This window comes from Pan paniscus, chromosome 9, assembly GCF_029289425.2.
Source record: "Pan paniscus chromosome 9, NHGRI_mPanPan1-v2.0_pri, whole genome shotgun sequence".
In the NCBI taxonomy this organism is placed as follows: domain Eukaryota; kingdom Metazoa; phylum Chordata; class Mammalia; order Primates; family Hominidae; genus Pan; species Pan paniscus.
In genome coordinates this window covers 42,364,417-42,392,257 of record NC_073258.2, presented here as the reverse complement: position 1 = coordinate 42,392,257, position 27,841 = coordinate 42,364,417, and the positions used below count along the sequence as shown (strand labels likewise).

At 37.8% G+C, this 27,841-nt stretch overlaps 1 protein-coding gene across 19 annotated transcripts in view; it reads left to right on the top strand.

The window, feature by feature from the left end:
- LRRC4C (leucine rich repeat containing 4C) overlaps positions 1-27,841 on the top strand; it is a 1,357,112-nt gene that overhangs the window by 1,310,632 nt on the left and 18,639 nt on the right. For 9 of the 19 annotated variants that reach the window (XM_057299145.2, XM_063608149.1, XM_057299146.2 and 6 more), the window contains one exon: positions 19,257-19,309. The exons of 5 other annotated variants lie outside the window; for them this stretch is intronic. The gene's annotated coding sequence lies outside the window, so the exon portion shown is untranslated. Of the gene's footprint in view, positions 1-19,068; positions 19,310-19,558; positions 19,625-27,841 lie in introns of those variants that run through there. 5 more of the 19 variants (XM_057299144.2, XM_034932421.3, XM_055094290.2 and 2 more) reach the window with 3 other exon arrangements.

Below are 27,841 nucleotides of genomic sequence, written 5' to 3'. Positions count from 1 at the left end.
CATGTAATAACACATAGAGGTGTAGTCTCAACAATGATTTTATGAAAATTAAAAAGGGTTCTTTATTCTTTTATTCAATAAATGTTTTAGAAACTTACATGCCAAATATTATTCTAGGCTTGAGAAATGAGATAGTGAACAAGTTATATAGTGTCCTTCCACCCATGGAGCTTCCATTATTTTGATAGCAGGAATATAGTTTTAAAAGGAAACAAATAAACATATAATGTAATTTCAGGGAAAGGAGGTAAAAGTGACAGTGTGCAGTTGAGTAGGAGGACTTTTTAGGGAAATTTGTGAAGAAAGATGTGTGAGAAAGTAGTATTTGTATGGAAGTGATTCAAATTAATTTAGAATGATTAAAACTACATTATGGAATAAAAGTATATGTATTTTAATATGCATAAGCACATCTGGAGAACTATGAATACTATGCAATGGGATTTTCATATATTTCTAGCTCTTCCTCCCTTAGTAAGTGGGAAGAATCTCTCACCTTTTCTAAGGAAGATTTCTTAATCTGGTATAATCAGTTTCCTCATGTTTCTCTTCAGTGGGTCCCACACAGCTGGCCTGCACTGGGATGTTTGTGACCTTGTATAAGGGCTCTTATTGCATTTTTAGACTATTCTTAGTCTCTGCTAATGAGATCGCTCAGAGTTCGCTTTGAGTATCACATCTTAATCACTTGATTACTGCAGACGTTTCCTTTCTCCAAATAAACCCTTCAAAATGCCTGCTGCTCTGTGCTCATTAACCTGGGAATGGCTTCTCTAACTCCAATTTGAAAATTATCTTCGACGTCTGAAACTTCTGTCCTGATAAGGATTCTCCAAGCAGTTAACAATGGGAGAAATATTTTAGACTCTTTGGAGTACAAAGAAAATCAACGACCAAATTTTCATCTGCAAGAGGATTTTCCCTATATGTAGAAATGTGCACTTTGCTTTTTCGCAGTGTAGTATAATTACAATCCATCCCCAACTCCACTATCTGCCCAATTCCCACTTAATCATATCATGCTCAATAAGATTTAGATTATTTTAAGATAAGAAAAAAATCATGAGTGAATAAAGAAATGAATTTTAATCAACCAGGAAGTTTCATTTCATTTTGTTTTGTTTTTCTGATACTCTTTTCCTACTATTAATCCACAATTGATTGATATGAGTTTCATGATGAAGACAGTAGCATTCATTTAAACAAACCCAACATAAGACTAGAATCAAATGTCAGTTTAAACATCTGAAACATTTTTTCATTTGCTAATGGATATTAGGTTGGATACCTGTATTCCTAAAGAGTGGGCACTTTGATGGATCACATTAAAAATCTTTCTGATGTGCAAATGTTCTAATCCAGAGCCAGAGAGCAACAGCCCCTCTCTTCATCCTTGCCAAATTTCACATGCCAGGGAATCTATTTTTTTTTTTTTTTTTGGTAAGTATGTTTTAACCTCTAATAATGCTATTTTAAAATAAACTTTTGGTTTTAGAATATCAAATCCTAAAATTTGTTTTGTTCTTAGGGACTAAAGACCCAGTTGCATACCATAATTATTAAACTGAAACTATAGTCACAGATAAATGTAATTTTTAAAATTTTTTCCTTAAGTTATTGGGGTACAGGTTGTATTTGGTTACATGAGTAAATTTTTTAGTGGTATTTGTGAGATTTTGCTGCACCCATCACTTGAGCAGTATACACTGCACCATATTTGTAGTCTTTTATCCTTCATCCCCGCTTCCACTCTTCCCCCCAAGTCCCCAAATTCCACTGTATCATTTTTATACCTTTGTGTCCTCATAGCTTAGCTCCCACATATCAGTGAGAACATACAATGTATGGTTTCACATTCCTGAGTTACTTCACTTAGAATAACAGTCTCCAATCTCATCCAGGTCACTGCAAATACTGTTAATTCATTCCTTTTTATGGCTGCATAGTATTCCCTCATAGATCTATACCACAGTGTCTTTATCCACTCATTGATTGATGGGCATTTGGGTTGGTTTCATGATTTTGCAATTGTGAATTGTGCTGCTATAAACATGTGTGTGCAAGTATCTTTTTCAAATAATGACTTCTTTTCCTCTGGGTAATCCTACCCAGTAGTGGGATTGCTGGAACAAATGGTAGTTCTTACCTTTAGTTTTTTTAAGGAATCTCCACACTGTTTTCCATAGTGGCTGTACTAGTTCACATTCCCTCCAGCAGTGTAGAAGTGTTCCCTGTTCACCGCATCCACGCCAGCATCTACTGTTTTTTGATTTTTTGATTATGGCCATTCTTGCAGGAGAAAGGTGCTTTTGCATTATGGTTTTGATTTGCATTTCCCTGATCAATAGTGATGTTGAGCATTTTTTCATATATTTACTGGCCATTTGTGTGTCTTCTTTTGAGAATTGCCTATTCATGTCCTTAGCCCACTTTTGATGGGATTGTTTGTTTTTTCTTACTGATTTGTATGAGTTTGTTGTAGATTCTGGATATTAGTCCTTTGTCAGATGTATAGATTGCGAAGATTTTCTCCCACTCTGTGGGTTGTCTGCTTACTTTGCTGACTGTTCCTTTTGCTGTGCAAAAGCTCTTTAGTTTAATTAGGTCCCAGCTATGTATCTTTGTTTTTATTGCATTTTTGGGGGGTTCTTGGTTATGAAATCCTTGCCTAAGCCAATGTATAGAAGGGTTTTTCCAATGTTGTCTTCTAGAATTTTTATAGTTTCAGGTCTTAGGTTTAAGTCTTTAATCCATCTTGTGTTGATTTTTGTATAAGGTGAGAGATGAGGATCCAGTTTCATTCTCCTACATGTGACTAGCCAATTACCCCAGCACCATTTGTTGAAGGGGTGTCCTTTCCACACTTTATGTTTTTGTTGGCTTTGTCAGAGATCAGTTGGCTGTATCTGGGTTTATTTCTGGGTTCTCTATTCTGCTGCATTCGTCTATGTGCCTATTTTCATACCAGTACCACTCTGTTTTGGTGACTGTGGCCTTATAGTGAAGTTTGAAATCAGGTAGTGTGATGCCTCCAGATTTGTTCTTTTTGCTTAGTCTTCCTTTGGCTATATGGGTTCTTTTTTGATTGCATATGAATTTTAGAATTGTTTTTTCTAATTCTGTAAAAAATTGTGTGGTATTTTGATGGAAATTGTGTTGAATTTGTAGATTGCTCTTGGCAGTATACTCATTTTCACAATATTCATTCTACCCTTCCATGAGCATGGGATGTGTTTCCATTTGTTTGTGTCATCTATGATTTTTTTCAGCAGTGTTTTGTAGTTTTCCTTGTAGAGGTCTTTCGACTCCTTGGTTAGGTATATTCTAAGTGTTGTTGTTGTTGGGTTTTTTTGTTTGGTTGGTTGGTTGGGTTTTTTTTGTTGTTTTTGTTTTTTGCTTTTTGTGTTTTTTTTGCAGCCATTGTAAAAGAGGTTGAGTTCTTGATTTGATTCTCTGCTTGGTTTCTGTTGGTGTATAGAAGAGCTACTGATTTATGTACATTAATCTTGTATCCAGAAACTTTGCTGAATTCTTTTATCAGTTCTAGGAGCTTTCTGGATGAGTCTTAGTGTTTTCAAGGTAAATGATCATATCTTCAGCAAACAGTGACAGTTTGACTTCTTCTTTACTGACTTGGATGCCCTTTATTTCTTTCTCTTGTCTTATTGCTCTGGCTAGGACTTCTAATACTATGTTGAAGAGGAGTGGTGAGAGTGGGCATCCTTGTCTTGTTCATTCAGAGGGAATGCTTTCAACTTTTCCCCATTCGGTATTATGTTGGCTGTGGGTTTGTCATAGATGGCTTTTATTACATTCAGGTATGTCTCTTGTATGCTGATTTTGCTGAAAGTTTTAATCATAGAGCAATGCTAGATTTTGTCAAATGCTTTTTCTGCATGTATTGAGATGATCATGTGATTTTTGTGTTTAATCCTGTTTATGTGGTGTATTACATTTATTGACGTGCGTATGTTAAACCATCCCTGCATCTGTAGTATGAGACACACTTGATCATGGTGGATTATCTTTTTGATATGTTGCTGGATTCGGTTCGCTAGTATTTTGTTAAGGATTTTAGCATCTATATTCATGAAGGATATCAGTCTGTAGTTTTCTTTTTTGGTTGTGTCCTTTCCTGGTTTTGGTATTAGGGTGATGCTGGCTTCATTGAGTTAGGGAAGGTTCTTTCTTTATCTTGTGGAATAATGTCAAAAGGATTGGTATCAATTCTTCTTTGAACATCTGGTAGAATTCTGCTGTGAATCCGTGTGGTCTTGGACTTTTTTTTGTTGGTAATATTTTAGTTATCATTTCAATCTCACTGCTTGTTATTGGTCTGTTCAGGGTATCTGATTCTTCCTCATTTAAGCTAGGAGGGTTGTCTTTTTCCAGGAATTTATCCATCTCTTCTGGGTTTTCTAATTTATGTGCATAAAGGTATTCATGGTAGCCTTGAATGATCTTTTGTATTTCAGTGGTGTCAGTTGTAATATCTCCTGTTTTGTTTCTTAGTGAGGTTATATGGATTTTCTCTCTTCTTTTCTTGGTTAAGCTTGATAATGGTCTATCAATTTTATGTATCTTTTCAAAGAACCAGGTTTTGTTTCATTTATCTTTTGTATTTTTTAAATTTCAATTTCATTTAGTTCTGCTCTAATCTTGGTTTTTCCTTTCTTCTGTGGGGTTTGGGTTTTGTTTGTTCTTCTTTTTCTAGTTTCTTGAGGTGTGACCTTAGATTGTCTGTTTGTACTCTTTCAGAGTTTTTGATGTGGGCATTTAGGGCCATAAACTTTCCTCTTACCAACGCCTTTGCTGTATCCCAGAGTTTTGATAGGTTGTGACATTATTGTCATTCAGTTTGAAGAATTTTTTAATTTTCATCTTGATTTCATTTTTGACACAGTGCCCATTCAGGAGCAGGTTATTTAATTTCCATGTATTTATTTCCACCTATTTTAAAGGTTCTTTTTGGAGTTGATTTCCAGTTTTATTCCACTGTGGTCTGAGAGAGTGCTTGATATAATTTCAATTTTCTTCAATTTATTGAGGCTCATTTTATGGCCTATCATATGGTCTACCTTGGAGAAAGATCCACGTGCTGTTAAATAGAATGTGTATCCTGTGGTTGTTGGATGAAATATTCTGTATATTCATTTAAGTCCATTTGTTCCAAGGTATAGTTTAAATCCATTGTTTGTTTGTTGACTTTCTGTCTTAAGAACCTGACTAGTGCTCTCAGTGGTGTATTGAAGTCTCCTACTATTATTGTGTTGCTGTCTATCTCATTTCTTAGGTTTATTCATAATTGTTGTATAAATTTGGGAGTTCCAGTGTTAGGTGCATATATGTTTAGGATTGTGATATTTTCCTGTGGGACAAGGCCTTTTACCATTACATAATGTCCCTCTTTGCCTCTTTTAACCACTGTTGCTTTAAAGTTTGTTTTGTCTGCTATAGGAATAACTACCCTGGCTCACTTTTGGTGTTCATTTGCTTTTTCTACCCCTTTACTTTAAGTTTATTTGAGTCTTTATGTGTTAGGTGAGTCTCCTGAAGGTAGCAGATAGTTGGTTGGTGAGTTCTTATCCATTCTGCAGTTCTGTATCTTTTAAGTGGAGCATTTAGGCCATTTACATTTAATGTTAGTATTGAAATGTGAGGTACTGTTGCATTAATTGTGTTCTTTGTTGCCTGTGTACTTTGTTTTTTTTTTGTTGTTGTTGTTGTTGTTTTTTGTTTTTTAGCTTGTATTTTTGTTTTATAGGCAAATGGTAATGGCGAATTCATTCAGCATTTGTTTGTCTGAAAACAACTGTATCTTTCCTTCATATGTGATGCTTAGTTTTGCTGGATACAAAATTCTTGGCTGATAATTGTTTTGTTTGAGAAGGGTGAAGATAGGGCCCCAATCCCTTCTAGCTTGCAGGGTTTATGCTGAGAAATCTGCTGTTCATCTGATAGATTTTCCTTTATAGGTTACCTGGTGCCTCTGTGTCACAGCTCTTACGATTCTTTCCTTCATCTCAACTTTGGGTAATCTGATGACAGTGTGCCTAGGCAAACATCTTTTTGTAATGAATTTCCCAAGTGTTCTTTGTGCTTCTTGTATTTGGATGTCTAGTTCTCTAGCTAGGCCAGGGAAGTTTTCCCCAAATATGTTTTCTGAGCTTTTAGAATTCTCTTCTTCCTCAGGAACACTGATTATTCTTAGGTTTTTTTCATTTAACATACTCCCAGTCTTCTTGGAAGCTTTATTCATATTTTCTTATTCTTTTTTCTTTATCTTTGTTGGATTGGGTTAATTCGAAGACATTGTCTTCAAGCTCTGAATTTCTTTCTTCTACTTGTTCAATTCTATTGCTGAGACTTTCCAGAGCATTTTTCATTTCTAAAAGTGTGTCCAAAGATTCCTGAATTTTTTATTGTTTTTTTTAAGCTATCTATTTCATTGAATATTTCTCCCTTCACTTCTTAATATCATTTTTTGTATTTCCTTGCATTGGGCTTCACCTTTCTCTGGTCCCTCGCTGATTAGCTTAATAACTAACCTCCTGAATTCCTTTTCAGGTAAATCAGGGATTTTTACTGGTTTGGATCCATTGCTGGTGAACTAGTGTGATTTTCAGGGGGTGTTGAAGAGCCTTGTTTTGTCATATTACCAGGGTTGGTTTTCTGGCTCCTTCTCATTTGGATAGGCTCTGTCAAAGGGAAGGTCTAAGGCTGAAGGCTGTTGTTCAGATTCTTTTGTCCCATGGGGTGTTCCCTTGATATAGTACTCCCCACTTTTCCTATGGACATGGCTTCCTATGAGCCAAACTGCAGTGATTGTTGTCTCTCTTCTGGGTCTAGCCACCCAGCAAGTCTGCTCGGCTCCAGGCTGGTACTGGGGCTTGTCTGCACAAAGTCCTGTGATGTGAACTGTCTATGGGTCTCTCAGTCGTGAATATCAGCACCTGTTCTGTTGGAGGTAGCAGAGGGTTCAATGGACTCTGTGAGGGTCCTTAGCTTTGGTGGTTTAATGCTCTATTTTTGTGCTCATTGGCCTCCTGCCAGGAGGTGGTGCTTTCCAGAAAGCAGCAGCTGTGGTAGTGTGGAGAGGGACAGGTAGTGGACAGGGCCCTGCAACTCCCAATATAATATGCCCTTTGTCATCTGCTATGAGGGTGGATAGGGAAGGACCATCAGGTAGAGGTGGGACCAGGCGTGTCTGAGCTCAGACTCTCCTTGGGCATGTCTTGCTGTGGCTGCTGTGGGGGATGGGGGTGAGATTCCCAGGTCACTGGAGTTGTGTACCTAGGAGGATTATGGCTGCCTCTGCTGAGTCATGCAGGTTGTCAGCTAAGTGGGGGAAAGCTGGCAATCACAGGCCTCACCCAGCTCCCACACAAACTGAAGGGCCGGTCTCACTCCCACTGTGCCCCACAACAGCCCGGAGTCTGTTTCCAGGCAGAGGGCGAGAGGGACTTGAAAACTTGCTGGAGGCTATCTGCCTCCCAGGTGCAAAAGAAAATGGCTTTAGTTCTTCCCCTGCCTGTGAAGTCTGCATGCCGAATTTGTGCCCTCCCTTGAGTTCTGGCCAAGAGGCTTCTCGCCCCCTTCAAATAGTAACAAAGTTCATCTAGGGAATTCCTTCTCCCTGTGGAGTTTTACCCCCTGCCACCCTCCCAATGGATCCCTGTGGTGCCAGGCAGGAATGGGCTGCTTGGGGACCCAGCGAACTCCCAAGGCCTTTCTGCTATTTCTTCTGCCCCTATATTTTACTTGGCTCTCTAACTTGACTGAGCTCCAGGTAAAGTTAGAAACTTCTCCCGCAAACAGACCTTCAGCTTCTCCAGCGGGGGTGTGCGTTTGGAGAGGAGGGTCTCCCCTTCCTACTTCCACAGATGGGGCACTCACAGTATTTGGGGTGTCTCTCGAGTCCTGCAGGAGCAGTCCATTTCCTTCAGAGGGTCTGTGGTTCCTCTTGGGATTGCCGGTTTGTTCTTGCAGGCCATCTGGAGCTAAAATTCACAGTGCAAGCCTCTGGATGCTGCTCTGTCTGAGCTGCAATCTAGTCTTGCATCCACCATGATCCCTTCCATCACGATAAATGTAAATTTTGAAGCTGAAATTATTCCGAAAAATTTAGTTTACTTAAAAATAAGCTTGGCAGGCACTTACCAGAATTAAATAGTTGTAGACTTTCTGGAGTATCTTCTGGGAACAACTCACAGAGGAATAGCCTATTGTCACAGAATAATGACAGAGATCTCATGTTGCCTTGTTTCTTCCCCAGAATCCAAAAGTATAGGCTTCCAGCTATATTTTATTCTAATGGTTTACTCAACATGAAAATTTGGCCTTCATCAAGGGGGCTTCACTTTATAAACTTTAGCACAACTGTAGCATATTTCCATTTTTTGTCTCTACCGTCCGCGAACTACTTCAGAACAATTTAAGGCTGAGTTCTTAATCAGAATTTCATACTAGCAAGGGAGAAACATTATACTTGACTTGAAATTATAATTTCTTGAAAAGATATAACTATGAGAATTGATATTATTTTGATGATACAAATTTTTTTGTGTACCCGGAAGAGGTATCTGACCTAGAAAAACAGTCTAGAAACTCTAGTTCCATAGAGGCTTACGTATTGGGTATATGCATGCCACTGAGATAAGAATTGCTGTATAATTGGGCTCTGAATCTTTGTTAGTTGTGTTTTCAAAGAGTTTTCAATCACCTTAATCTAAAGAAAATGGAAAAATCCCTGACATTTCAGAGTCTGTTGTCTGGTTGTGGTTTGGATGCCTCAGGAAACTGCATTGGAGTGGGAATTAGAATAGCCTTGTTTTAAAGCAAAATTCGTCACTGGACAGGGCAAACTCTTGGGGAAAAGTTAGAGAAGGCACAGAATGCCACAAAAACTAGAAAGAGAACCAGACTAACAGAGAAGATAATATTTTCAAAGGTCTAAGAATAGCTAGGGAGGTGGAGGTGATCCCTTGACACAAATACTCTTGCAGGCATATGGAGCATGGCAGTGGGGAGTTCAGGAGCAGATGACATTTAGGTAGTTGCACTGGTAGTTGGCAGATGGCATTTTTTTTTATTTCTCTCACCACCACCCCCATATGTAATCCCTAAGCAAATCTTAACTCTACCTCCATAACAAATTCTTAATCTTCTACTTCTATTTCTACTGCTACCAAAGATCAAACCATCTCTCTCATGTATCACTGATCTACTGCTCCCTTCAATTAGTTCTCATACATGGTCAGAATGGTAGATTGAAAGTCTAAATCAGGCTGGGCATGGTGGCTCATGCCTGAACTAGCACACTGGGAGGCTGAGGCAAGAGGATTTCTTGAGCCTCAGGGGTTTGAGAACAGCCTGGACAAGATGGTGAGACCAGGTATCTACGAAAATTAAAAATTAAAAAAATTAGCCAGGCATGGTGGTGTGTGCCTGTTATCCCAACTACTCAGAAGGCTGAGCCCAGGAGATTGAGGCTGTAGTAAGCTATGATCATGCTACTGCAATGTAGCTTGGGCAACAGAGCAAGACCGTGTCTCTTTTAAAGAAACAAGTGTAAATCAAACTATATCATTTTCTAATGTAAAATTCTCTATGAGTTTTTCATTGCATATAGAATACAAAGAAATTGCTTTACCTGGCCTGCAAGGCCTAGCTCTCTGAAGTATGTTGAATGGCTTTACACAAAAAATCTACATACTAACCCCCAGAAGCCAGATGTGACCTTATTTGGAAAAAACAGTCTTTGTGTACATAATTAATTTGAGGATCTTGAGATTAGATCATCCTGGATTATCCAGGTGGACCCCAAATGCAATGACAAATGTCCTCATAGAGACACATAGAGGAGAGACACAGGGAGAAGAGAAGGGCCATATGGGGGTAAAGGAAGAGAATGGCGTCATGTAGCCACAAGCCAAGGAAGACTTAGAGCCACCAAAGTTGGAAAAGGCAAGGAAGAATTCTCCCCTAGGGCTTTTGAAAGGAGTACAGCCCTGGCAGCATCTCAGTTTCAGACTTCCAGCTTCCAGAACTGCAGAAGGATACATTTCTGTTGTTTTATATCATCAAGTTTGTGGTAATTTGGTGTGGCAACCACAGGAAACTAATACTTTCACCACCCACATCTCTGACTCTTTTGCCTGCCCCTGTTATGTCTACTAGACTGGCCTATTTCTTCCCCATATTATTCTGTAAGTACAACATTCTCCTTAAAAATTGAAGACTTTATGTTAGCTATTCTCTCTTCCTGGAATATTTTTCTCCCAGATGTTTTTATATCTAAGTTCTTTCTTATCCTTCTTGAATTTACACATCTCTTTTTCAGAGGGGCCTTACCAGACCATCAATTTAATGTTTTCTCTCAAACTATCCCTGCTTGCAGACAACATGATCCTGTATCTGGAAAGCCCCATAGTCTTAGCCCCAAAGCTCCTTAAGTTAATAAATAACTTCAGCAAAGTCTCAGGATACAAAATTAATATATAAAAATCACTAGCATTCCTATACACCAACAACAGTCAAGCCAAGAGCCAAATCAGGAACATAATCCCATTCACAATTACCACAAAAAGAATAAAATACCAGGAATACAGCTAACCAGGGAGGTGAAAGATCTCAACAATGAGAACTACAAAACACTGCTCAAGGAAATCAGAGATGACATAAACAAATGGGAAAACATCCCATGCTCATGAACAGGAAGAATCATTGTTGTCAAAATGGCTATACTGCCCAAGGCAATTTATAGATTAACTGATATTCCTATTAAACAGCCAATGACATTCTTCACAGAACTAGAAAAGATTATTTTAAAATTCATATGGAACCCCTGTTCCCTTAACACCCACAAAAAGCCCAAGTAGCCAAGGCATTTAAAGAACAAAGCTGGATACATCACACTACCCAACTTCAAACTATAGTACAGGGCTTCAGTAATCAAAACAGCATGGTACTGGTACAAAAACAGACGTATTAATGGAACAGAATAGAGAGGCCAGAAGTAATGCTGCACTCCTACAACTATCTGATCTTTGACAAAGCTGACAAAAACAAGCAATGTGGAAAGGACTCCATATTCAATAAATAGTTCTGGGGTAACTGGCTAGCCATATGCAAAAGATTCAAACTGGACCCCTTCCTTACACCATATACAAAAATTAACTCAAGATGGATTAAAGACTTAAATGTAAAACACAAAACCATAAAAACTCTGGAAGACAATCTAAGCAGTACCATTCTGGCCATAGGAACAGGCAAGGATTTAATGATGAAGACACCAAAAGCAGTTGCAACAAAGCAAAGATTGACAAATAGGATCTAATTAAACTAAGGATCTTCTGAACAGCAAAAGAAACTACCAACAGAATAAACAGACAACCCACAGAATGGAAGAAAATATTTACAAACTATGCATCTGACAAAGGTTTAATATCCAGCATCTATAAGGAACTTAAACTAATTTACAAGAAAATAGCAAATAACTCCATGAAAAGTGGGCAAAGGACATGAACAGACACTTTTTTAAAAAAGACATACATGTGGCCACAAGCATATGACAAAAAGCTCAACATCACTGATCATTAGAGAAATGAAAAAACAAAACCACAGTGAGCTATCATCTCACACCAGTCAGAATGGCTATTATAAAAAGTCAAAAAATGACAGATGCCAGTGAGGTTGTGGAGAATAAGGAATGCTTATGCATTGTTGGTGGGAGTGTAAATTAGCTCAACCATTGTGGAAAACAGTGCGGCAATTCTTCAGAGACCTAAAGTCAGAAACACCATTTGATCCAGCACTCCCATTACTGGATATATACCCAAAGGAATATAAATCATTCTACCACAAAGACACATGCACTTATATGTTCATTGCAGCACTGTTCACAATAGCAAAGACATGGAATCAACCTAAATGCCTATCAATAGTAGATTGGATAAAGAAAATGTGGTACATATATACCATAGAATACTATGCAGCCATAAGAATGAATGAGATCATGTCCTTCGCATGGACATGGATGAAGCTGGAGGCCATTATTCTTAGCAAAGTAGCACAGGAACAGAAAACCAAATATTGCATGTTCTTACTTATAAGTGGGAGCTAAATGATGAGAACACATGGACACATAGAGGGGAACAACACACACTGGGGCCTATCAGGGTGAGGGTGGGAGGTGGGAGAGGATCAAGAAAAATAACTAATGAATACTAGGCTAAATACCTGGGTGATGAAATAATCTGTACAACAACCCCCGTGACACAAGTTTACCTATATTACAAACTTGCACATGTACCCCTGAACTTAAAACAAAAGTTACATAAAAAGAAAAAGAAAAAATAAAGTCTCCTCTCAATTATTCTGTTTTTTAATTATTTTCTTTTCATCTCGACAATTATGTCTACCTCATCTTTTTTAAAAAATTATTTATTATCTGTCTAACCTACAAAAAGTAAGCCCCATGAAGTGAGAGGTCTTCACTGTCTGATTCATTGCAGAATCCCCAGTGTCTAGAACAGTCTCTGCTCTTAAGATATTAATTAATGTTGAATGAGAAAAAAATGCAGAAGAAAGGCTATCAGTGCTGGAGGAAGTTAGGGTGATAAGGTTGGAATCTAGAAATTTGAGCAGCAAGCCAGGTTCTTAGTTTATGAGGCTCTGGGAGATTGGATAGTTATAATAAAAAGAACTAGATTTATGCAACAGGACAGGGATCCTATAAGAGATCTGAAATAAATATGGAGGTGTGGTCTTGGGACCAAACTGGAAAAATTTCCCAAAGTCGTATAGGGTACGGAGTAGAACTTTTGAAGCCTAAGATTAGTAATGATGTCATGAGGCTGTGTGAGAGTTAGGCCTAACAAGATGGCCAGGATTTGTTCTACCTGCAAGTGGCGGTCAGTGCCCACTATTAAATTGAGAGAAGGGCTAATGAAGTTGGGAAAAAGTCAGGCACTTGCAACATGAGGCAGCAGCTATAATTCCCAACTGCTTTGGTAAAGAGAACACTTGGCTTTCTGATAATCTAGACATAACCATTTTCTAGTGGATTAAATCTAGGAGACTAGGTCCTTCCCAAAAGGGCCCACTTTGAGTAAAGTTTAAGTTTGAAAGCAATGACTTAATTTGATCCTGTGTGCTCTCAATGGTGCTATACCAATGCAACCTAGAAAGCGCTATACCCAATGTCAAGCTGACACAGAGTTCCCACAGTATCTAGATACCAGTGTTGAGCAGGAAGTCCATCCCTCATGGTGTCATTATTCAACTTTTTGTGCCTTGTCTACCTTATTGTCAGTTTAAGAAGCTTAATGAGGATGTCCTAGTCCAATTCAGAAATTAAGAAAAACGTATCATCTGAGGATAAGGAATATTGTTTTAGAATAATGTAAACCAGGAGGACTATTTGTAGATGACTGGAAGGTCTTAGAAGCCATTCCGTCAGGAACACCATCTTCGTGATTTTCTACAGGTTGGAGAGTGTCCTTATGCAGCATCCTTGGGGGCTCTTTGTGACTATTTTATAAGTTAGCTTAATGACAACAGTCAGAGACATGTGGAAATTGTATTTTAAGGCTTATAGCCATTTTAGAGTTCCTATAGATAGGGTCTGTTGAGGCATCCCCTCAGAGGGTATAACTTGTCTCATAGAAGGTATTTCAGCATTTTTCACTCTCTCTGACTTTCCCCTAGGTTTGCTATTGTTATTGTTAGGTGTATATTTTGAAAATGACAAACAATCAGGTTGAGGAAAAGGTCTATAGTGTGTTTGTGTCTGTGGGCATAAATGTGGAATAAATATATATAATGCACAGTGGCTGATATTTTGTGTCATTTATCTTCACTTGTGAAAAAAGATGTGATAAGTCACTGATGACTGTTCCAGTCCTGATCCATCCTTCATCACTACACTCATGAAGATAAATGCCACATTTAAGGAGAGCACAGCTATCATGTGTCCTTTCAGACTGGAGAGTCAGATCAGTTAGAGCAAGAGGTCAATCAGGTGCTGTTACTTAAAAATCAAGGACATTTTATATATACCATCTTCTACCCCATATACCTTGCTCTCTCCTATTAAACTAGGGTACTTCTAGCAGCCAGAGGATGATTTGGTAGCATTTATAATTTCATCTATGTCTACAGATATGCATTTAATTTAAACAATTCATTTCCTGGTATATGCCCAGCATAGAGCTTTGCAGTGACAATGCACTGATTAAAAGAATATTGTCCTGGTCCTTATACTGATAAATATTATAATGAAGCGAACACTATAGAAAAAAATAATAAAGTGGTTAATTTTTTCTGTGAGCAAGTTAAGTGAGAAAGAAGTAAGTGAGAACTGTTGAGAAGTGGTAATATTTAAACTGCTATATTAGAGAAAACAGTATGGACACTTTATCTTTCTGTAATGTACAAATGGCAGCATGACTGGATTTTAAGCTATGGTAAGGCAAATGGATGACTTCTCTGCTCTAGCTTGTAGATCCTGGTATAGGTAATCAATAGATAAGGCCCCTTTATAACTCAGTAACTGAATGAACTATTCTGGTTTTAATTTTAATTACCCTTTCACAAATTGAATGTTTGAGGTTAAAAGACTTTTCATTGAAATAAACGTATTGGCTTTTTTCCCATTGGTTGAGACATAAAAGTTTATGTAACAGACGTAAGCTGAAAAGGATTTCCATAGATCCTAGAAATTTGATTGGCCAACTGGGCATTTCTAAAATCACTATTTCTCTTTGGAAACTATTGTTTTGAACCATATAAAACTGTTGATAGTCACCAGTTTTTGACCTAGGAGGTGACAATTTGATGAGATTCTCTGTAATCATGCTAATTGATTATATAGTTTAAATTTTGGGATATGCTTTAGTTGCTTTTTTCTATATATAAGTTTATTTCACCAAATAAGCTATTTCATTATCTTATTCAAGAAACATTTATTGAACACATATTACACAGCAGTTACTGGGGTGTATGCATGCCCATGGAATGGAATATGTTGGCTGTCCCAGGGGGCATGCAGTCTAATGAGGCAGAAAGACACATAAGCAAGCAAGTACGAGTTGGAAAACTAGCACACTGGTTGATAGTTGCCCAAAAAATGTTCTTTCCCTTCTTCTCACATTGGACATAGAAGTGCAATGTGTTAAAGGAACACAGAAGAGTGAGTCTCTATAAATTTAAACAACCTGGAAGGATTCCTTGCAGAAAATACCTCCTGTTTACCTTGTGTTAAAAGACCATGTAATAGGGAGATCACTAGCCTAAGGCTTCAAATATTTGATTTCTTATATTAACTCATCACATATTAGGGCTTTTATTAAACCTTAATCACATTATTTAACTTTCTTATACTTTAACTTTCTTAACTGCAAAATGAAAAATTATAATCTCATTTGCTTTCCTCCTATATTTGTTGAGGGTCAGATAGGGTAATACACATGAAACAATTTTTCAAATTATAATTTATAGTATTAACAAAAGATACAATCTTCATCATCATCTTTCTTATTGCCAGTCTTGTTTTCAACAAGACCTTTCAACAAAGTGCTATGTAAAAGATCAAGGAGGATTATCACCTTGATTTGTATTTTCCCAAGTCCAGGCTTAATAATACATCTGGGGACGAGTACCACATTTGGCCTTAAATAATCATTTTAGAAAAGTAGATGAGTTGTTTAGCCATTTGTAAGTGTTTCGAACAGTGCTCAATAAACAATGAATGAAGGGTCTGCTGGTAGCAGAGGGATAATTATGTTCAGCATTTTTTTAATGAAGGAGAATTCAGAAAAATACATATAATTCAAAGAAATTAACTCTCAGATAATTATCATTTCCATTATTAGAGAATGTATGACATGCCAGGCTTGTTGATTTATGGGTATCATCTCATTTCAAGTTTAGGACAACCTTTTGAAGTTGACTCTATTTTATCACCTTAATTTTACAGATGAGGAAATTGAAACCTAAAAAAATTATATAACTTCCCACAAGCCACAAAATGACTATCTCTAATGATAGAATTTATGAATTTAACCGCTGTACCTTTTACAGCTCTGATCTAGCTATCGTTACCACTCCCATGTTTATTCTCTCCTTCCTACTTAGTAATCTCCATTTTCTCCAGAAAAGCCCTCAAGGAAGGCACTGATCACTCTGAGCTTTAGTTTCCTCACCTATAAAATAGGGCTACTTTTGGAGATTCATCAATAAACACATCATATAAACTCCATATCCTGGGAACTCATATTCTAGTTGGAGGAGACAGAAAACAAATATGTACATGTTATCTCTAGTTTTGAGATGTTTTATCAAGAGAAATAAAACAGAATAAGGGGACAGAGAATGATGAGAACAAGGATGGTTATGTTTTAAGCAACATAACCAGGGAAGACCTCTCTGAGCAGGTTTAGCAGAGCCCTGAAGGAAGTAAAGAAGCAAAGTATACAGGTATTTGCATGAAAGGTGGCACTGTTGTCATGGAGTGCAGGCGTAGGTATAGGTCTGTCTGGGTGAAGGGCATTCCAGGCAGAGGAACAGCATGTGCAAGGCCCCTGAGAAAGCACTATGTTTGGTGTGCAGGAGAAACAATAAGGAGCCTGTGTGGTAGTCAGAGCAGAGTGAATATGAATGATTGTTGTAGGAAAATGAGATCAAAGGAGCGGGAGAGATGCAGGAAAAAAAAATTATGACTGGCCATTAGGACTTTAATATTACTCTGAGTGTTGTGAGAAGCCATTGAGCATTGAGAAGGAACATGATCTGACTTTAATTCAAATAGGATCCCTCCACTATGTGGAGAAATTGGAAGCAGGAAAACCAGATATTGGACCAGGCTATGGAATACTCCAATTATCCAGATAGAAATTGGACCAAGACATAGCAATAGATGTGTTTGGAGAAAAAAACAGAATACTGATACACGGAATTTCCAATGCATGGGTGATAGGATATAAAGGTGATAAGGTGTAGAGGTGATACAATCCAAAAACAGAGGGTATGAGACCAAAAAAACGTTTCAAGGTAGATTTTGGCCTGAGCTACTAGAAAAATCATTCCTGAAATGGTGCTTGGCACACAGTAAGAGCTTAAAATATATAGTTGTATGAATGAATGAATGCAACTGCCATTAGAAAAAGTCTTTGTCGGGTTAAATCAAAATGAAGAGTTTGACTGTAGACAGGTTGATTTTTGAAGCCTCCAAGTGGAGGTCTTGAATAAGCAGTAGTACATACAAGTCTGCAAGCCTGCTGGAGATTTAAGTTTGGCAGTCTTCAGTTTATAGATGGTGTTTAAAAGCATTATACGATCACCTAGAGAGTGAGTATAGATAAATAAGAGGTCCACTGATTTGAGACCTGGGGTACTCCAAGGTTCATTGGCCTGTGAGACAAGACACAACCAGCAATGGATGTTGAGTAGAGTTATCACTGAGGCAAGAGGAGAAGCAAGGGAGTTGTTTTGTAGGAGCCAAGTGCAAAAGGTGTTTCATAAAGGACAGAGTGATCATTATGTCAAACATTAATAATTTTTGCCTAATATGAAAATTGAGAACTGGCTATTTGATTTAGCAATAAACATGTTTTCACCTCCCACCTTTTCTTTGCCTCTCTACACACACTAATTGTTACCTACAGCCTTGCTCTAAAGTTATAAATCCCAAGCACATTAAATTCCGATTCATATTTCATATATCCTACTGAAGGGTAGTTAATACTTCTTGAAACCATGAGATTTGGGAAAACATTTTATAAAATTGAGGGTTTTTTTTCATTTTGTTTTTGTTTTTTGGGACAGAATCTCACTGTATCACCCAACTGGAGTGCAGTGGCATGATCTTGGCTCACTGCCACCTCTGTCTACCAAGTCCAAGCAATTCTCCTGCCTCAGCCTCCCAAGTAGCTGGGACTACAGGCATGCACCACCATGCTGGCTAATTTTTGTATTTTTAGTGGAGACAGGGTTTCGCCATGATTGCCAGGCTGGTCTTGAACTCCTGACATCAGGTGATCCACCCACCTCGGCCTCCAAGAGTGCTGGGATTACAGGTGTGAGCCACTCCGCCTGGCTGAGTTATCCATTTATTTAAACCTATGGACAGAAGATCCACAGATCATCTTTAAAATACATTTTGATCATATTCAGTTTTACTTGCATAATAATAACATTCATTAGTGATATATTGCTATGACATTTGAAAAGCACTTTTATTTACATTGTCTGTTCCAAACAAAATCACCTAATACAGTAAAATGCCCAGCTGTGAAGCTTACACCATCAGATTATACCACCTGCTAACAACTTCTTGTTGGAGTCAGCCATAGCCCTGTGCTTCACTCCTCCTTGTCCCTTGAAGATTTTAACATCTGCCTCCCTGTTGTTCTCTCCGTACTTACTCTTGATAGGCTTCTTGGTGATTTTAATATCCATGTCAGTCCCTTGATTTTGATTACTAATTGTGAGGGATCTTTCTATCTGCAGTTCCTCTGGGTCTCCTCTTTGTACAGTCTGTACCAACTATATTTCCAAGGTTGGAAGACCTGTATTTGTTGGAATTACAGAAAGTTTCTTTTACTTCATTATACTTTGTAAAATGTGAGCTCTCTCTCTTAGGATCTCTTTGCTTTAAGTACTGTACATGGCCCTCAGTCTCAGATTACGATTTTTATTCTGTCAGTGGCACAGGAGTAGTGGGGTGAGATGAGAGATGTGTAGAGAGAGGAAAGATTTTATATCTTTCTTGTTTGGGGATGTGGTGTTGGTGGTGGGCAATCCCAAATAGAATTTGCAGCAGATGCCTATGTCAGATTCTTAACATCCCATTTGACTTTAATAATTGAGTTTTCTATTTAACCCTTTCCTATCCATCATTATAATGCATTATCCGATTTAATCTTATGATGTGGTTCTGATCAGGACACTAGATCACAGAGAAAATGTGACTTACTTAAGGTCATGTATCTAATAAGACTACATTTCTTGTAAGTCCAAATGCATTTTTTATTGGCATTAAAAAATGCATTGTTCAAAATGGCCAGAAGTTAAGAGAGTTGCTTTGGCTTTCTGCCCAGGATAGTGTTAAAATACAGTGGCAATTCAATAAATGTCATCAGTGGTGTCTGTGGTTGGTGGTTGTGGTGGTGGCAGATCAAGAATTGTCCTGAATTATTCTAATGGATGCTTTTTTTTCTTTTCTTTTCTTTTCTTTTCTTTTTTTTTTTTTTTAGATTGGCAAACGCACTGCCTATTTACAGCATAGAGACCCCCAGTGGAGAGCTAGGTGGGTGATGATTCATACTAAATCTTTCCCACAGTATGCTGAACACTACAACTGCAGCTAATGTGAAGTGACTCATTATACACTGTCAAATCTGATAACGGCAACGACTGGTTTTGCTAGCACGAGCAACTTGTGGGAAGTCCAGCTACTGAAAACCACTACTGAATTTCAAAAAATAAGCTGCAATATAGTAGAAAAGACATATCCACTGAGTCATATTTGCAAATTTCTTGTGTTTCTCTTTGCCAGTTTAGAAACAGCCTCATGTTCCCTGCTTGACTCGAGAGATGACTTTACTTGGGATTCACTTATCTTGTGAGTGCCTCCTCATTCAGTCATATTTTATGGGCTAAATATTTTATAAGAGTATTGGTGGCTCATGGACAGAACTGGAAATGTGGTTCTCCCATGGCAATATTTCTGAAGCTCACTTTTTACACCACCATCCACCAGCAAACCATCGCATACACATAAACGTATTTACCTTCTGTAGCACTGTTTCCATGAGAGGTAGTTCTACCTGCAGAGAGACAAGATGAGGAGGCAGCAGGAGGCAGGAACACTGACTCTTTGCTCTATGATTTATTGTATCATCATTAAATTGTAATCTCCTTGAAGGCAGGATTCTAATCTTACCTACTTGGCACCTATGAGCTGTAGTTGGCCCTTTATAAATATTTGACAAAATTAATGCACTTCCTTCCAAAAACTTTATTATTAAGGCAGGAACTGGGGTTTAACCTTCTTCTCTCCCTTGTCCCTAGTACAGTTCCTGACACACAGTAGGTGGAAAACTACATGTTTGTCTAGTGAAAGAACAAAGGTATAAATGAGCCCATCAATTAGATGGTTTCCTGCAGCCAAATTAATACCCAAGCAAGTGATTTTCAACCATCAGAGACAGAACAGTGATGGCTTCACATCATGTTTCTTCGGACCCCCAGGGGTAATGCCCTAAAAGCAGTTGTTTATTTTGGAAGGCAAAAGCTAATCTGAAGCCATTTTCTTTACTTTTATATTCAAATGCCTATAAAACAGAAAAGCACCAGAGACCTATTCATTGCTCACAAATGATCTATGGGGCAATAATGTGCTTGTTTTTCCAGCTGTGCTGCACTTTGGTGCTATCTTGGGTTTAACTGAAAATATGCTGTGACCTTGGTTTTGTTCACTGAGCATGTGGGGGTATAATTGGCATGAGGCCTCTGAAGAAGTCCCTTATAATGAATGTCATTTGACTAATATGGGGTTCGCCTGAAGGAAATAATGTGTGAAGTCCCATAAAACAAACAAACAAAAAAAGATGCATTTTATCCACATGCAATGCACATGAAGTTAATGATTTAAAAAAGAAATCAACTTTTTATTTTGCCATACCTATTTGTTGAATCCTAAATGCTATCAGTATGATAATAGTATTGTCCCTAACAGTCTCATGTTTCATCATAATTAAATAAACAGCTTGTGAATTGCAGTCCAAAAAATGTCTGTGTTCCACTCCTAACTTAAGGGGTTTCCATAGAAACTGTGAGCAGCAAGTTTAACTGACATTTATTGGACTTGAGGCTATATGCAGCATTGATAGCTCACTGTTTTTCTCTCTAGCACTCTGTGTATGTGTCTTCTTTTCTTCCTTTAACCCTCCGAAACTCTTTTCCCCTCAGTTCTCGCCTCCTCCTCTTCTCCCTCCCTCTCTTTCTCTTGTTAGCAATGAGGAAGTAATTTGGACTTAGTTAGATTTAACAAATGCAATAATACTCAAATGGGCTCTAATACTTAAGTGTAATTGTGTTATTAGCTGGAAATGTTTTTCTTCAAAAATGAAAGAATTGGGAGTGAAGTTTACTAAGATAGCACATGTTGGTAAGAAGGAACTCTTGGCTGTCACTTGAAAGTTTATATTCTGTGTATCATAATCCACATTCATATCCAGCTGTGGCTTGTTCTTTATTTATTCAATCCAGAATGATATTTCTCCTGAGTCCTTATTTTCCTCCCAGAGAATAAAAACACTGTGCTGATCACATTCCAAGAGAAAGTAAGAATTTCCTTAGGAAAGATAAAATATACTATATATTGAGTACCTACTGTGCAACATATATTTTGCTATTACTTTTACTTATGTTTTCTAGTTAACCCTACAAAATTCACTGCCAGATAGCATGTGGAAGGAAAATGAATCTGGAGCTGGCAGTTCAAGTTCAGGCCCCACCACAGAGTGGCTGTAAAGCCTTAAACATGGTACTTAAATGCTTTGTCTTGGTTGCTCAAAGACAAAATTGATAGGAGCACTTCTAAGCCATGAGGTTTGGTTAGGATTAGATGTGATACTACAGCTAGTACATCATAGTAGTAGTGTTAGTCTTCATCCCTTTAGAAATGAGGAAAACAAGTTGTCAAAAGAATATGTCATTCAGCCTGGACAACATAGCAAGACCCCATCTCTATAAAAAATTTTAAAAGCAGCCATGTGTGGTAGCATGCACCTATAGTCCAGCTACTCTGAAGGGAGGCTGAGGTAGGAGGTTTACTTGAGCCCAGAAGTTCAAGGTTACAGTGAGCTATGATTGCACCATCGCACTCTAGCCTGAGTGGCAGAGCAAGACTCCATCTCTAAAAAAAAAAAAAGAAAAAATGTCACTTATCCAAATTTACATAGCTAGCAGAAGATATGTCTACACAGTACAGTGGCTAAAAGGAAGTGGATTTGGACAGTACTAATTGTGTGACTTGGGTTAAGTGACAAACTTACAGAGCATCTGGCTCCTAATGTTCTTCATGGGGTTGTTGTGAGAATTAAATAAAACTGTGTATGTAAGTTAGTGCCTGTCATGGAAAGCATACCATGTTTTTTGGTCTCTTGGTCTCCTTTCCTCCCCTCACTTTTCTGATTTGTTTTGGTTTTGTATGAATTCAAAGTTTAAAAATTATTGATCCCCAAAGTCTATCTAATACTTATAGTTTAAAATGATCTTACAATTCATAAACTATCCCAAGTTATCCTGATAACAATGAGAAAGGAAAGACAGATGCTACCACACACATTTTATAGGTTAGGAAAAAGGAGAGATCTTTAATATAGTGAATGAGGAAGCTGAGGTTTTACCTAATTCCCCAGGGTCCTTTTTATAATTAAAATTTCCAATTCCATTGTTCTTAATTTGGATCCTATATTCATAGCTTTTAAGGCAAAAACCCAATAGATATTAACTCCTCTTTCTAACGAATGTGAGAGGAAGACACTTTTGGTCAAGAAGAAGGAAAGGAGGCAAGGAGAGGGTAGTGGGTAGTCTCTTGCAATCCTGTTTCCAGGTCATTCTTCTTGGATCTGAAGGGACATGTGGAAATGTAATTCTCAATTACAGGGATAAATGAGGCAATGACTTTGTGCAGCAATATGCCTAGTGTTGCTGGCTGGAGAAAAGGGGTGAGGTGAAGAGAAAAAGGAAAAAAATAAAAATAAAAATCCAGGTATAAATCAGAGATGTTGATTGACACATGGTGAATTCATTGCTAGGTTACTAGGAAGAGAAAGTGTGAGAGTGCAGCTAGGACAAGAGTCTGATAGGACAAGATTACTGGTAAAAGTGATAGTTCCTATTCTCACATACACACACACACACACACACGTGCCCACGTGCATACATAGGTGTACAGGTTTAATCAAAATAAAATTCTTTAAACGATAATTTTGTTGTTTCAAAGAGCTCATATTGGAGATAAAAATGATAGCTCTAACTTTTTTTGTTGTTATATGCTTATACTTGCCTTATTATTAGAATATTGAGTCTCAGCAAAAGCAAAATCAAAAACAAAACAAAAAGAATATTGATTCCATGTTATCTTTGGAAGAACCTTAAGCTACTGTGTCCATTTTGTGAGTGCTAATTCAGTTAAAACTGAGTAATATAATCTCTAAAGCCAATTATCCCACCCCACAGAAATAGCAATATGTCACAGTGTACTGAAAGTGTGATCAAGTAATGGTGCTACAGGCAAGCCCTCTGTTCTGGAACTCCCACTTTTCCCCAGGATCCCTCCATAAGTTATATGATGCATGGCAACATTGCAAAATTAGTGAAGCTGAATTTCTTTACTTGTTCTTAGAATAAAGTTAATTACAAATAGAAGTTTTAGTATTTTTCTTCCGTGCCTTCACAGGTCATCTTGGTAGCCTTGGGATTGAAGAGAGTAGGTAAGGAAAGTCTGTCTGGATGGGCCTGGCGTGGTGGCTCACACCTGTAATCCCAGCACTTTGGGAGGCCGAGGTGGGCGGGTCACGAGGTCAGGAGATCGAGACCCTCCTGGCTAACATGGTGAAACCCGGTCTCTACTAAAAATACAAAAAAAAAAAAAAAAAATTAGCCGGGCATGGTGGCAGGTGCCTATAGTCCCAGCTACTCGGGAGGCTGAGGCAGGAGAATGGCGTGAACCCAGGAGGCAGAGCTTGCAGTGAGCCGAGATCACGCCACTGCACTCCAGCCTGGGCGACAGAGTGAAGACTCCATATCAAAAAAAAAATAAAGAAAAAGAAAAAAGAAAAGTATCTGGATGGATGCTGTAGTAGCCTTTTTTTTTTAGGAGACCAGGTGGTAAATATTTTAGGCTTTGCAAGCCATATAGTTTATCACAACCACTCAGTTCTGCCCTTCAGTGTAAAAGCAGCCATAGACAACGCTTACATGCATGGGTGTGGAAGTCTACTAATAAAACTTTACTTACAAAAACTGGGGTGGCGAGCCCGATTTTGCCTATGGGCAGTAGTTTCCAAACCATTCATCTTAGAGTTTTGCTTACATCTCCAGCCCTCTTCTAGTTCTGCTTAAGTCAGGTGCAGCTTAAAAAATGGGACTGAGGAATGCAGGAATGACACCTATATCATAATTTAACCTAATTTTGTGGATTGTACTTTGTACACACTGATTTCTTATTAAAGTTTATTTTTGCGGTATGCCTTTGGCATAGAAAGAACATTCTGTCTTCACTTTACAGATGGGTATGGAAAGTTTAAGTAACTTGCATTATTATCACCCAACGTCTCTAATATCCATGTTAGAATCGGACTGTCAGCCCCGTGCTTTTTCAGATTATTCTTTTAAAAATGCATCCTTTCAAGAATAAAGACATGGTGGGAAAAGTAACTAAAAAGTAATTTTAACCATCCAAATCAAGGAAACATAGTTAATAATGGTTTAAATAGGAGCATGCACAGGCTTCCCTACTTTCTTATCCCATTATGATACCATAAGGACCCAGCTCCTTATTGCTTTTCATGTACAGCTCTATTTTTTCCCATGAAATATTTTTGCAAATGATGTATTGCAGGCAAAGTGAATACAGAAAAATACAGGGAGTTTTTACTTTCCATGGTACTGTGTTAACTGAAGCTCATTCATTTTGGAATTGAATCCTAGTTTTGCAAGATTCCATGGTAACTAAGAGCAAATATAGGAATTGTGCAAAAAAGAAAACTTGGTTCCAATATTCACAACCTATGGTTAACACAGCATGGAGCAAAATGAGGACTGCCTTAAGTAAATAAATAACTGCGAATCTAATTTTCAAATGTCTGCATTTGCTGAATAATTCCCTCTTTTGCAGTCATTAGGAAGAAACAAAAAAATCACTGATTCCAGTCATTTCCATTATCTGACATGTCATCACCAAGGTTTCCTCATTATACAATGTTAACAGTGTTGAGGTTACTTTAAACCAGTTTCTATTTCCAATTAGGAGGCCATCCCTGCTATCTGCATTCTGATTAAATGACGTTGCCTGGAAATCACAGAAAGAGTCTACTCTGTTTCCTCCCCTTGCTCAGATCTCATAAACACAGACTCAATTAAAGAGAGTTTCCTTATCAGGTTTTTGTGGGTCATTTTGGTGAATTTATTAAACTCTTAAGTCATGCTGAAAACTGGAAAGCAGTGGGTCTGAGATATTCAGTGGGAGCCACTAGATTTGCAGGACTTACTCCAAAGTTGTAGGGACTAAAAAATATACAGAAATCAGAGGAAGAAATGACAGGTCAGGAATCATGGGATCTGGTAAATATATATTAAGAGTATCACATATTAAGGATTCCAGAGCAGAGATAGATAAATCATAATGTTACTTCAGCTTATATTTTAGGTAAAAGTCAGAGCCTAACCCAGGCCATCATTATTTTATAGCTTGATTATTGAAATAATCTATTTCACTCTGTCCTATTCATATTCCATACCACTGCAGACTTGCTTTTCCTTAAATACTCTTCCCACTGTCCTTTTCCCTTCCAGTTTTGCCTGTGGGCAGTAGTTTCCAAACCATTCATCTTAGAGTTTTGCTTATATCTCCATTACCTTTCTATTTCTGATCACATGTCAGAAAGAAAAATCAAGTCCCTACAATCTATCCATGAGTTAATATCAAATCTAAATTCCTTGTCTATTTTGTATATTCTGGTGTTATTTCATTTATTCTACTTACTACTCCACTGCCTATGTCATGTTTACTTTCATATATTCCCTACCCAACTTGTGCCTGTTTTCAAACAAACTCTTTCTCTTTTCTTGATGATGATGATTATTATTTAGAGATAGTGTCTTGCTATGTTGCACAGGCTGGGCTCAGATTCCTGGGCTCAAGTGAACCTTCTGCTTCAGCCTCCCAAGTAGCTGGGACTACAGGCACGTGCCACCATGCCTGGTTCTTTCCGTTTTTTCTCTCTTTCTGCTCTGTTAGTGTATGTTCCTTATTGTGTGCTGCTATAATACCTCATTCTGAAGAATAGAGAATAGAATTTCTCTAGTATTTTCTGCTGCATTATAATTCCTGGCTTACTCACCTGTGAATCATACTGCACTGTGAGATTCTTGATGAGATACACTTGGCCCTAAGTGTCAAGAAATGAGCATTGTGCTTGAAATTTGGTAGGCACTCAAAAAATATTATTGAAGGGAAGTGACTGTTTTTTTTGTTTCTCTCTTGAAATGCTAGACCTTTTGCTTATTCAAATCTACATATCCCCTAGATCCACTGTCCACATACCTTTCACTGATTGCTCAAGCCTCACTGGTTCTCTCTGAACACCCAGACTACTTACAAGGATCTACGCAATCATACACACTCCCTCAGTGGAGCACGTTGGCAACGGTTTATGACTATTGTTTATACTGGGCTTGTCTCAGTACCCTGTTACAAATGATCAATGATGGCAAGTTACTGAATTGGAGTTCCCTGGTAGGTATAGCATTAGAGAGTATACTTAGAATCATATATTATTATAGCTGAAATGACTTTAGAGATTCTCTTTCCCCGCACCCTACTATAAAATGAATCCCAGACATCTTTAGTGCTTCGCCTGGGGTTATAAATATGTTTTTGGTTACTCTCTAGGAAATTAGGGTTTTGTACTATTTAATAATGAACAAGGAAGTAAGTACTTGGTAAAACGTTGGAAGGTGATTTTTAAAATCTGAATGACTCTATATACATGATATTTGTTCTCTTCGAATTGCCTTGCATGGTAATTTAAATTGCATTGCTCATTATAAAAATCCATACACCTTCTGGGTATATTGTTGGTTTGTTTGTTTTCAACCTATAAAGGCATTGGTGACCTTAGCACAGGGCATTTTCGAAGGATTAATGAGAAGTTGGGGGTTAATGACTATCAACTCCTCCCAGCCAGTCATCAATCCAAAGGAAGCCTGGGAAGCAAGGCTATTAACCGCATTACCAACTTTCTGAAATCACATCCTTCTCTGACTGCCTTGCCAAGGACTTACGTTTCAGATAGTCTTCTTAGATCTTTTTTCAAAAGCACTTCTTTAGTTACTTGCTTTGTCATTAACCTAGATGAAAACAAAATATATATGGAAAATAATTTTCTACATATTTTGATTAAACATAATTTGAAATACTCAGCCCTTTTTATATGCTTTTCTCTCCCCTATATTTTTCAAACTGAAAGCCTAGAGCAAATCAGCCTATTGTGCATCCCAAGAAGCTAAAACATATGACCAGTTTCTGCAGTTTACCCTCTCTCCAACACTAGATTTGTTTATTGAGGGAGGATCCTTATTGGGGTTTTGGTTATGTTTGTTTTAATAGAATATTATTTTTTATTTATTTCTTTTATATGGTTGTTTTTCCACTAATATTCATTAAGTACAGTGTTTTCTCCTTTGGCATCAGGCATGGTCACCCAAAACACCCTAAGAGATAAACATCAATGCATTAGTTAATGCATTACTACATTTTCCTTTGAGGAATAAACTATAGCAAAATGAAAGAAAATTCTGGAACAGAGAAGGTCCCATTTCTGCTCTATTGAGGAAGCGCAGGACCTTATTTTATCATTCTGCATCCTGATTCATACATTGCCACAAATTCCTTAAAGAAATGACGTGGAGTGACAAAATGTCACCAGTGTACTGGTGTTTAAGTTGTTTGGCAAAGATTGCTGTTACTAGGGTAGACTACCTCCCAAGACCCTTCCCAACGGGCATTTGTTTTGAGGAATTTACTCAAGACCTGGGTTTTCACTCT